The sequence below is a fragment of the Dendrobates tinctorius genome, unplaced genomic scaffold (genome assembly GCF_039654945.1).
Source record: "Dendrobates tinctorius isolate UK_male_01 unplaced genomic scaffold, ASM3965494v1 ptg000033l, whole genome shotgun sequence".
Taxonomy (NCBI): Eukaryota; Metazoa; Chordata; class Amphibia; order Anura; family Dendrobatidae; genus Dendrobates; species Dendrobates tinctorius.
In genome coordinates this window covers 4,297,644-4,310,878 of record NW_027361701.1, presented here as the reverse complement: position 1 = coordinate 4,310,878, position 13,235 = coordinate 4,297,644, and positions in this window count along the sequence as shown.

Here is a 13,235-nt window from a genome sequence, read left to right as displayed (position 1 = left end):
CAGCGTTTTGAATGAAGAATCACATTTCTTGGTAGAATCATGCAGGATTGAAATGTTTGATAGTTTTTTACTCCTTTCAACAGCCCAAACAAGTTTCTAAAAGGATGAGTTTGCAACTACTTTAGTTTTGGAGAAAATTCAAAACATTCATTATTCAATAGGGCCCAAAATATAAAAAACAGTGGTTTGAATGAACACTCACATTTCTTGGTAGAATCGTGCAGGACTGAAATTTTTGATGTTTTTCTACTCCTCTCATGAGCCCAAACAAGACTCTAAAAGGATGAGTTTGCAACAACTTTACTTTTGGAGAAAATTCAAAACATTCATTATTCAATAGAGCCCAATAGCAAAAATCAGGTTTTGAATGAAGAATCACATTTCTTGGTAGAATCATGCAGGATTGAAATTTTTGATGGATTTTTACTCCTCTCAACAGCCCAAACAAGTTTCTAAAAGGATGAGTTTGCAACTACTTTACTTTTGGAGAAAATTCAAAACATTCATTATTCAATAGGGCCCAAAATATCAAAAACCAGCGGTTTGAATGAATACTCACATTTCTTGGTAGAATCGTGCAGGACTGAAATTTTTGATGTTATTCTACTCCTCTCATGAGCCCAAACAAGACTCTAAAAGGATGAGTTTGCAACTACTTTACTTTTGGAGAAAATTCAAAACATTAATTATTCAATAGAGCCCAATAGCAAAAATCAGGTTTTGAATGAAGAATCACATTTCTTGGTAGAATCATGCAGGATTGAAATTTTTGATGGTCTTTTACTCCTCTCAACAGCCCAAACAAGTTTCTAAAAGGATGAGTTTGCAACTACTTTACTTTTGGAGAAAATTCAAAACATTCATTATTCAATAGGGCCCAAAATATAAAAAACCAGCTGTTTGAATGAACACTCACATTTCTTGGTAGAATCGTGCAGGACTGAAATTTTTGATGTTTTTCTACTCCTCTCATGAGCCCAAACAAGACTCTAAAAGGATGAGTTTGCAACTACTTTACTTTTGGAGAAAATTCAAAACATTCATTATTCAATAGAGCCCAGTAGCAAAAACCAGCGTTTTGAATGAAGAATCACATTTCTTGGTAGAATCATGCAGGATTGAAATTTTTGATAGTTTTTTACTCCTCTCAACAGCCCAAACAAGTTTCTAAAAGGATGAGTTTGCAACTACTTTAGTTTTGGAGAAAATTCAAAACATTCATTATTCAATAGGGCCCAAAATATAAAAAAAACAGTGGTTTGAATGAATACTCACATTTCTTGGTAGAATCGTGCAGGACTGAAATTTTTGATGTTTTTCTACTCCTCTCATGAGCCCAAACAAGACTCTAAAAGGATGAGTTTGCAACTACTTTACTTTTGGAGAAAATTCAAAACATTCATTATTCAATAGAGCCCAATAGCAAAAATCAGGTTTTGAATGAAGAATCACATTTCTTGGTAGAATCATGCAGGATTGAAATTTTTGATGTTTTTTTACTCCTCTCAACAGCCCAAACAAGTTTCTAAAAGGATGAGTTTGCAACTACTTTACTTTTGGAGAAAATTCAAAACATTCATTATTCAATAGGGCCCAAAATATCAAAAACCAGCGGTTTGAATGAATACTCACATTTCTTGGTAGAATCGTGCAGGACTGAAATTTTTGATGTTTTTCTACTCCTCTCATGAGCCCAAACAAGACTCTAAAAGGATGAGTTTGCAACTACTTTACTTTTGGAGAAAATTCAAAACATTCATTATTCAATAGAGCCCAATAGCAAAAATCAGGTTTTGAATGAAGAATCACATTTCTTGGTAGAATCATGCAGGATTGAAATTTTTGATAGTTTTTTACTCCTTCTCAACAGCCCAAACAAGTTTCTAAAAGGATGAGTTTGCAACTACTTTACTTTTGGAGAAAATTCAAAACATTCATTATTCAATAGGGCCCAAAATATAAAAAAACAGCGGTTTGAATGAATACTCACATTTCTTGGTAGAATCGTGCAGGACTGAAATTTTTGATGTTTTTCTACTCCTCTCATGAGCCCAAACAAGACTCTAAAAGGATGAGTTTGCAACAACTTTACTTTTGGAGAAAATTCAAAACATTCATTATTCAATAGAGCCCAATAGCAAAAATCAGGTTTTGAATGAAGAATCACATTTCTTGGTAGAATCATGCAGGATTGAAATTTTTGATAGTTTTTTACTCCTTCTCAACAGCCCAAACAAGTTTCTAAAAGGATGAGTTTGCAACTACTTTACTTTTGGAGAAAATTCAAAACATTCATTATTCAATAGGGCCCAAAATATAAAAAAACAGCGGTTTGAATGAATACTCACATTTCTTGGTAGAATCGTGCAGGACTGAAATTTTTGATGTTTTTCTACTCCTCTCATGAGCCCAAACAAGACTCTAAAAGGATGAGTTTGCAACAACTTTACTTTTGGAGAAAATTCAAAACATTCATTATTCAATAGAGCCCAATAGCAAAAATCAGGTTTTGAATGAAGAATCACATTTCTTGGTAGAATCATGCAGAATTGAAATTTTTGATGTTTTTTTACTCCTCTCAACAGCCCAAACAAGTTTCTAAAAGGATGAGTTTGCAACTACTTTACTTTTGGAGAAAATTCAAAACATTCATTATTCAATAGGGCCCAAAATATCAAAAACCAGCGGTTTGAATGAACACTCACATTTCTTGGTAGAATCGTGCATGACTGAAATTTTTGATGTTTTTCTACTCCTCTCATGAGCCCAAACAAGACTCTAAAAGGATGAGTTTGCAACTACTTTACTTTTGGAGAAAATTCAAAACATTCATTATTCAATAGAGCCCAATAGCAAAAATCAGGTTTTGAATGAAGAATCACATTTCTTGGTAGAATCATGCAGGATTGAAATTTTTGATAGTTTTTTACTCCTTCTCAACAGCCCAAACAAGTTTCTAAAAGGATGAGTTTGCAACTACTTTACTTTTGGAGAAAATTCAAAACATTCATTATTCAATAGGGCCCAAAATATAAAAAAACAGCGGTTTGAATGAATACTCACATTTCTTGGTAGAATCGTGCAGGACTGAAATTTTTGATGTTTTTCTACTCCTCTCATGAGCCCAAACAAGACTCTAAAAGGATGAGTTTGCAACAACTTTACTTTTGGAGAAAATTCAAAACATTCATTATTCAATAGAGCCCAATAGCAAAAATCAGGTTTTGAATGAAGAATCACATTTCTTGGTAGAATCATGCAGAATTGAAATTTTTGATGTTTTTTTACTCCTCTCAACAGCCCAAACAAGTTTCTAAAAGGATGAGTTTGCAACTACTTTACTTTTGGAGAAAATTCAAAACATTCATTATTCAATAGGGCCCAAAATATCAAAAACCAGCGGTTTGAATGAACACTCACATTTCTTGGTAGAATCGTGCATGACTGAAATTTTTGATGTTTTTCTACTCCTCTCATGAGCCCAAACAAGACTCTAAAAGGATGAGTTTGCAACTACTTTACTTTTGGAGAAAATTCAAAACATTCATTATTCAATAGAGCCCAATAGCAAAAATCAGGTTTTGAATGAAGAATCACATTTCTTGGTAGAATCATGCAGGATTGAAATTTTTGATAGTTTTTTACTCCTTCTCAACAGCCCAAACAAGTTTCTAAAAGGATGAGTTTGCAACTACTTTACTTTTGGAGAAAATTCAAAACATTCATTATTCAATAGGGCCCAAAATATAAAAAAACAGCGGTTTGAATGAATACTCACATTTCTTGGTAGAATCGTGCAGGACTGAAATTTTTGATGTTTTTCTACTCCTCTCATGAGCCCAAACAAGACTCTAAAAGGATGAGTTTGCAACAACTTTACTTTTGGAGAAAATTCAAAACATTCATTATTCAATAGAGCCCAATAGCAAAAATCAGGTTTTGAATGAAGAATCACATTTCTTGGTAGAATCATGCAGAATTGAAATTTTTGATGTTTTTTTACTCCTCTCAACAGCCCAAACAAGTTTCTAAAAGGATGAGTTTGCAACTACTTTACTTTTGGAGAAAATTCAAAACATTCATTATTCAATAGGGCCCAAAATATCAAAAACCAGCGGTTTGAATGAACACTCACATTTCTTGGTAGAATCGTGCAGGACTGAAATTTTTGATGTTTTTCTACTCCTCTCATGAGCCCAAACAAGAGTCTAAAAGGATGAGTTTGCAACTACTTTACTTTTGGAGAAAATTCAAAACATTCATTATTCAATAGAGCCCAGTAGCAAAAACCAGCTTTTTGAATGAAGAATCACATTTCTTGGTAGAATCATGCAGGATTGAAATTTTTGATGTTTTTTTTACTCCTCTCAACAGCCCAAACAAGTTTCTAAAAGGATGAGTTTGCAACTACTTTACTTTTGGAGAAAATTCAAAACATTCATTATTCAATAGGGCCCAAAATATAAAAAAGTGGTTTGAATGAACACTCACATTTCTTGGTAGAATCGTGCAGGACTGAAATTTTTGATGTTTTTCTACTCCTCTCATGAGCCCAAACAAGACTCTAAAAGGATGAGTTTGCAACTACTTTACTTTTGGAGAAAATTCAAAACATTAATTATTCAATAGAGCCCAATAGCAAAAATCAGGTTTTGAATGAAGAATCACATTTCTTGGTAGAATCATGCAGGATTGAAATTTTTGATGGTCTTTTACTCCTCTCAACAGCCCAAACAAGTTTCTAAAAGGATGAGTTTGCAACTAGGTTACTTTTGGAGAAAATTCAAAACATTCATTATTCAATAGGGCCCAAAATATCAAAAACCAGCGGTTTGAATGAATACTCACATTTCTTGGTAGAATCGTGCAGGACTGAAATTTTTGATGTTTTTCTACTCCTCTCATGAGCCCAAACAAGACTCTAAAAGGATGAGTTTGCAACTACTTTACTTTTGGAGAAAATTCAAAACATTAATTATTCAATAGAGCCCAATAGCAAAAATCAGGTTTTGAATGAAGAATCACATTTCTTGGTAGAATCATGCAGGATTGAAATTTTTGATGGTCTTTTACTCCTCTCAACAGCCCAAACAAGTTTCTAAAAGGATGAGTTTGCAACTAGGTTACTTTTGGAGAAAATTCAAAACATTCATTATTCAATAGGGCCCAAAATATCAAAAACCAGCGGTTTGAATGAATACTCACATTTCTTGGTAGAATCGTGCAGGACTGAAATTTTTGATGTTTTTCTACTCCTCTCATGAGCCCAAACAAGACTCTAAAAGGATGAGTTTGCAACTACTTTACTTTTGGAGAAAATTCAAAACATTAATTATTCAATAGAGCCCAATAGCAAAAATCAGGTTTTGAATGAAGAATCACATTTCTTGGTAGAATCATGCAGGATTGAAATTTTTGATGGTCTTTTACTCCTCTCAACAGCCCAAACAAGTTTCTAAAAGGATGAGTTTGCAACTACTTTACTTTTGGAGAAAATTCAAAACAATCATTATTCAATAGGGCCCAAAATATAAAAAACCAGCTGTTTGAATGAACACTCACATTTCTTGGTAGAATCGTGCAGGACTGAAATTGTTGATGTTTTTCTACTCCTCTCATGAGCCCAAACAAGACTCTAAAAGGATGAGTTTGCAACTACTTTACTTTTGGAGAAAATTCAAAACATTCATTATTCAATAGAGCCCAATAGCAAAAATCAGGTTTTGAATGAAGAATCACATTTCTTGGTAGAATCATGCAGGATTGAAATTTTTGATGTTTTTTTACTCCTCTCAACAGCCCAAACAAGTTTCTAAAAGGATGAGTTTGCAACTACTTTACTTTTGGAGAAAATTCAAAACATTCATTATTCAATAGGGCCCAAAATATCAAAAACCAGCGGTTTGAATGACCACTCACATTTCTTGGTAGAATCGTGCAGGACTGAAATTTTTGATGTTTTTCTACTCCTCTCATGAGCCCAAACAAGACTCTAAAAGGATGAGTTTGCAACTACTTTACTTTTGGAGAAAATTCAAAACATTCATTATTCAATAGAGCCCAGTAGCAAAAACCAGCGTTTTGAATGAAGAATCACATTTCTTGGTAGAATCATGCAGGATTGAAATTTTTGATGTTTTTTTACTCCTCTCAACAGCCCAAACAAGTTTCTAAAAGGATGAGTTTGCAACTACTTTACTTTTGGAGAAAATTCAAAACATTCATTATTCAATAGGGCCCAAAATATCAAAAACCAGCGGTTTGAATGACCACTCACATTTCTTGGTAGAATCGTGCAGGACTGAAATTTTTGATGTTTTTCTACTCCTCTCATGAGCCCAAACAAGACTCTAAAAGGATGAGTTTGCAACTACTTTACTTTTGGAGAAAATTCAAAACATTAATTATTCAATAGAGCCCAATAGCAAAAATCAGGTTTTGAATGAAGAATCACATTTCTTGGTAGAATCATGCAGGATTGAAATTTTTGATGTTTTTTTACTCCTCTCAACAGCCCAAACAAGTTTCTAAAAGGATGAGTTTGCAACTACTTTACTTTTGGAGAAAATTCAAAACATTCATTATTCAATAGGGCCCAAAATATCAAAAACCAGCGGTTTGAATGAACACTCACATTTCTTGGTAGAATCGTGCAGGACTGAAATTTTTGATGTTTTTCTACTCCTCTCATGAGCCCAAACAAGACTCTAAAAGGATGAGTTTGCAACTACTTTACTTTTGGAGAAAATTCAAAACATTCATTATTCAATAGAGCCCAGTAGCAAAAACCAGCTTTTTGAATGAAGAATCACATTTCTTGGTAGAATCATGCAGGATTGAAATTTTTGATGTTTTTTTTACTCCTCTCAACAGCCCAAACAAGTTTCTAAAAGGATGAGTTTGCAACTACTTTACTTTTGGAGAAAATTCAAAACATTCATTATTCAATAGGGCCCAAAATATAAAAAAGTGGTTTGAATGAACACTCACATTTCTTGGTAGAATCGTGCAGGACTGAAATTTTTGATGTTTTTCTACTCCTCTCATGAGCCCAAACAAGACTCTAAAAGGATGAGTTTGCAACTACTTTACTTTTGGAGAAAATTCAAAACATTCATTATTCAATAGAGCCCAATAGCAAAAATCAGGTTTTGAATGAAGAATCACATTTCTTGGTAGAATCATGCAGGATTGAAATTTTTGATGTTTTTTTACTCCTCTCAACAGCCCAAACAAGTTTCTAAAAGGATGAGTTTGCAAATACTTTACTTTTGGAGAAAATTCAAAACATTCATTATTCAATAGGGCCCAAAATATCAAAAACCAGCGGTTTGAATGACCACTCACATTTCTTGGCAGAATCGTGCAGGACTGAAATTTTTGATGTTTTTCTACTCCTCTCATGAGCCCAAACAAGACTCTAAAAGGATGAGTTTGCAACTACTTTACTTTTGGAGAAAATTCAAAACATTCATTATTCAATAGAGCCCAGTAGCAAAAACCAGCGTTTTGAATGAAGAATCACATTTCTTGGTAGAATCATGCAGGATTGAAATTTTTGATGTTTTTTTACTCCTCTCAACAGCCCAAACAAGTTTCTAAAAGGATGAGTTTGCAACTACTTTACTTTTGGAGAAAATTCAAAACATTCATTATTCAATAGGGCCCAAAATATCAAAAACCAGCGGTTTGAATGAATACTCACATTTCTTGGTAGAATCGTGCAGGACTGAAATTTTTGATGTTTTTCTACTCCTCTCATGAGCCCAAACAAGACTCTAAAAGGATGAGTTTGCAACTACTTTACTTTTGGAGAAAATTCAAAACATTAATTATTCAATAGAGCCCAATAGCAAAAATCAGGTTTTGAATGAAGAATCACATTTCTTGGTAGAATCATGCAGGATTGAAATTTTTGATGGTCTTTTACTCCTCTCAACAGCCCAAACAAGTTTCTAAAAGGATGAGTTTGCAACTACTTTACTTTTGGAGAAAATTCAAAACATTCATTATTCAATAGGGCCCAAAATATAAAAAAACAGTGGTTTGAATGAATACTCACATTTCTTGGTAGAATCGTGCAGGACTGAAATTTTTGATGTTTTTCTACTCCTCTCATGAGCCCAAACAAGACTCTAAAAGGATGAGTTTGCAACTACTTTACTTTTGGAGAAAATTCAAAACATTCATTATTCAATAGAGCCCAATAGCAAAAATCAGGTTTTGAATGAAGAATCACATTTCTTGGTAGAATAATGCAGGATTGAATTTTTTGATGTTTTTTTACTCCTCTCAACAGCCCAAACAAGTTTCTAAAAGGATGAGTTTGCAACTACTTTACTTTTGGAGAAAATTCAAAACATTCATTATTCAATAGGGCCCAAAATATCAAAAACCAGCGGTTTGAATGAATACTCACATTTCTTGGTAGAATCGTGCAGGACTGAAATTTTTGATGTTTTTCTACTCCTCTCATGAGCCCAAACAAGACTCTAAAAGGATGAGTTTGCAACTACTTTACTTTTGGAGAAAATTCAAAACATTCATTATTCAATAGAGCCCAATAGCAAAAATCAGGTTTTGAATGAAGAATCACATTTCTTGGTAGAATCATGCAGGATTGAAATTTTTGATAGTTTTTTACTCCTTCTCAACAGACCAAACAAGTTTCTAAAAGGATGAGTTTGCAACTACTTTACTTTTGGAGAAAATTCAAAACATTCATTATTCAATAGGGCCCAAAATATAAAAAAACAGCGGTTTGAATGAATACTCACATTTCTTGGTAGAATCGTGCAGGACTGAAATTTTTGATGTTTTTCTACTCCTCTCATGAGCCCAAACAAGACTCTAAAAGGATGAGTTTGCAACTACTTTACTTTGGAGAAAATTCAAAACATTCATTATTCAATATAGCCCAATAGCAAAAATCAGGTTTTGAATGAAGAATCACATTTCTTGGTAGAATCATGCAGGATTGAAATTTTTGATGGTTTTTTACTCCTCTCAACAGCCCAAACAAGTTTCTAAAAGGATGAGTTTGCAACTACTTTACTTTTGGAGAAAATTCAAAACATTCATTATTCAATAGGGCCCAAAATATAAAAAAAACAGCGGTTTGAATGAACACTCACATTTCTTGGTAGAATCGTGCAGGACTGAAATTTTTGATGTTTTTCTACTCCTCTCATGAGCCCAAACAAGACTCTAAAAGGATGAGTTTGCAACTACTTTACTTTTGGAGAAAATTCAAAACATTCATTATTCAATAGAGCCCAGTAGCAAAAACCAGCGTTTTGAATGAAGAATCACATTTCTTGGTAGAATCATGCAGGATTGAAATTTTTGATAGTTTTTTATTCCTCTCAACAGCCCAAACAAGTTTCTAAAAGGATGAGTTTGCAACTACTTTAGTTTTGGAGAAAATTCAAAACATTCATTATTCAATAGGGCCCAAAATATAAAAAAACAGTGGTTTGAATGAACACTCACATTTCTTGGTAGAATCGTGCAGGACTGAAATTTTTGATGTTTTTCTACTCCTCTCATGAGCCCAAACAAGACTCTAAAAGGATGAGTTTGCAACTACTTTACTTTTGGAGAAAATTCAAAACATTCATTATTCAATAGAGCCCAATAGCAAAAATCAGGTTTTGAATGAAGAATCACATTTCTTGGTAGAATCATGCAGGATTGAAATTTTTGATGTTTTTTTACTCCTCTCAACAGCCCAAACAAGTTTCTAAAAGGATGAGTTTGCAACTACTTTACTTTTGGAGAAAATTCAAAACATTCATTATTCAATAGGGCCCAAAATATCAAAAACCAGCGGTTTGAATGAACACTCACATTTCTTGGTAGAATCGTGCAGGACTGAAATTGTTGATGTTTTTCTACTCCTCTCATGAGCCCAAACAAGACTCTAAAAGGATGAGTTTGCAACTACTTTACTTTTGGAGAAAATTCAAAACATTAATTATTCAATAGAGCCCAATAGCAAAAATCAGGTTTTGAATGAAGAATCACATTTCTTGGTAGAATCATGCAGGATTGAAATTTTTGATGGTCTTTTACTCCTCTCAACAGCCCAAACAAGTTTCTAAAAGGATGAGTTTGCAACTAGGTTACTTTTGGAGAAAATTCAAAACATTCATTATTCAATAGGGCCCAAAATATCAAAAACCAGCGGTTTGAATGAATACTCACATTTCTTGGTAGAATCGTGCAGGACTGAAATTTTTGATGTTTTTCTACTCCTCTCATGAGCCCAAACAAGACTCTAAAAGGATGAGTTTGCAACTACTTTACTTTTGGAGAAAATTCAAAACATTAATTATTCAATAGAGCCCAATAGCAAAAATCAGGTTTTGAATGAAGAATCACATTTCTTGGTAGAATCATGCAGGATTGAAATTTTTGATGGTCTTTTACTCCTCTCAACAGCCCAAACAAGTTTCTAAAAGGATGAGTTTGCAACTAGGTTACTTTTGGAGAAAATTCAAAACATTCATTATTCAATAGGGCCCAAAATATCAAAAACCAGCGGTTTGAATGAATACTCACATTTCTTGGTAGAATCGTGCAGGACTGAAATTTTTGATGTTTTTCTACTCCTCTCATGAGCCCAAACAAGACTCTAAAAGGATGAGTTTGCAACTACTTTACTTTTGGAGAAAATTCAAAACATTAATTATTCAATAGAGCCCAATAGCAAAAATCAGGTTTTGAATGAAGAATCACATTTCTTGGTAGAATCATGCAGGATTGAAATTTTTGATGGTCTTTTACTCCTCTCAACAGCCCAAACAAGTTTCTAAAAGGATGAGTTTGCAACTACTTTACTTTTGGAGAAAATTCAAAACAATCATTATTCAATAGGGCCCAAAATATAAAAAACCAGCTGTTTGAATGAACACTCACATTTCTTGGTAGAATCGTGCAGGACTGAAATTGTTGATGTTTTTCTACTCCTCTCATGAGCCCAAACAAGACTCTAAAAGGATGAGTTTGCAACTACTTTACTTTTGGAGAAAATTCAAAACATTCATTATTCAATAGAGCCCAATAGCAAAAATCAGGTTTTGAATGAAGAATCACATTTCTTGGTAGAATCATGCAGGATTGAAATTTTTGATGTTTTTTTACTCCTCTCAACAGCCCAAACAAGTTTCTAAAAGGATGAGTTTGCAACTACTTTACTTTTGGAGAAAATTCAAAACATTCATTATTCAATAGGGCCCAAAATATCAAAAACCAGCGGTTTGAATGACCACTCACATTTCTTGGTAGAATCGTGCAGGACTGAAATTTTTGATGTTTTTCTACTCCTCTCATGAGCCCAAACAAGACTCTAAAAGGATGAGTTTGCAACTACTTTACTTTTGGAGAAAATTCAAAACATTCATTATTCAATAGAGCCCAGTAGCAAAAACCAGCGTTTTGAATGAAGAATCACATTTCTTGGTAGAATCATGCAGGATTGAAATTTTTGATGTTTTTTTACTCCTCTCAACAGCCCAAACAAGTTTCTAAAAGGATGAGTTTGCAACTACTTTACTTTTGGAGAAAATTCAAAACATTCATTATTCAATAGGGCCCAAAATATCAAAAACCAGCGGTTTGAATGACCACTCACATTTCTTGGTAGAATCGTGCAGGACTGAAATTTTTGATGTTTTTCTACTCCTCTCATGAGCCCAAACAAGACTCTAAAAGGATGAGTTTGCAACTACTTTACTTTTGGAGAAAATTCAAAACATTAATTATTCAATAGAGCCCAATAGCAAAAATCAGGTTTTGAATGAAGAATCACATTTCTTGGTAGAATCATGCAGGATTGAAATTTTTGATGTTTTTTTACTCCTCTCAACAGCCCAAACAAGTTTCTAAAAGGATGAGTTTGCAACTACTTTACTTTTGGAGAAAATTCAAAACATTCATTATTCAATAGGGCCCAAAATATCAAAAACCAGCGGTTTGAATGAACACTCACATTTCTTGGTAGAATCGTGCAGGACTGAAATTTTTGATGTTTTTCTACTCCTCTCATGAGCCCAAACAAGACTCTAAAAGGATGAGTTTGCAACTACTTTACTTTTGGAGAAAATTCAAAACATTCATTATTCAATAGAGCCCAGTAGCAAAAACCAGCTTTTTGAATGAAGAATCACATTTCTTGGTAGAATCATGCAGGATTGAAATTTTTGATGTTTTTTTTACTCCTCTCAACAGCCCAAACAAGTTTCTAAAAGGATGAGTTTGCAACTACTTTACTTTTGGAGAAAATTCAAAACATTCATTATTCAATAGGGCCCAAAATATAAAAAAGTGGTTTGAATGAACACTCACATTTCTTGGTAGAATCGTGCAGGACTGAAATTTTTGATGTTTTTCTACTCCTCTCATGAGCCCAAACAAGACTCTAAAAGGATGAGTTTGCAACTACTTTACTTTTGGAGAAAATTCAAAACATTCATTATTCAATAGAGCCCAATAGCAAAAATCAGGTTTTGAATGAAGAATCACATTTCTTGGTAGAATCATGCAGGATTGAAATTTTTGATGTTTTTTTACTCCTCTCAACAGCCCAAACAAGTTTCTAAAAGGATGAGTTTGCAAATACTTTACTTTTGGAGAAAATTCAAAACATTCATTATTCAATAGGGCCCAAAATATCAAAAACCAGCGGTTTGAATGACCACTCACATTTCTTGGCAGAATCGTGCAGGACTGAAATTTTTGATGTTTTTCTACTCCTCTCATGAGCCCAAACAAGACTCTAAAAGGATGAGTTTGCAACTACTTTACTTTTGGAGAAAATTCAAAACATTCATTATTCAATAGAGCCCAGTAGCAAAAACCAGCGTTTTGAATGAAGAATCACATTTCTTGGTAGAATCATGCAGGATTGAAATTTTTGATGTTTTTTTACTCCTCTCAACAGCCCAAACAAGTTTCTAAAAGGATGAGTTTGCAACTACTTTACTTTTGGAGAAAATTCAAAACATTCATTATTCAATAGGGCCCAAAATATCAAAAACCAGCGGTTTGAATGAATACTCACATTTCTTGGTAGAATCGTGCAGGACTGAAATTTTTGATGTTTTTCTACTCCTCTCATGAGCCCAAACAAGACTCTAAAAGGATGAGTTTGCAACTACTTTACTTTTGGAGAAAATTCAAAACATTAATTATTCAATAGAGCCCAATAGCAAAAATCAGGTTTTGAATGAAGA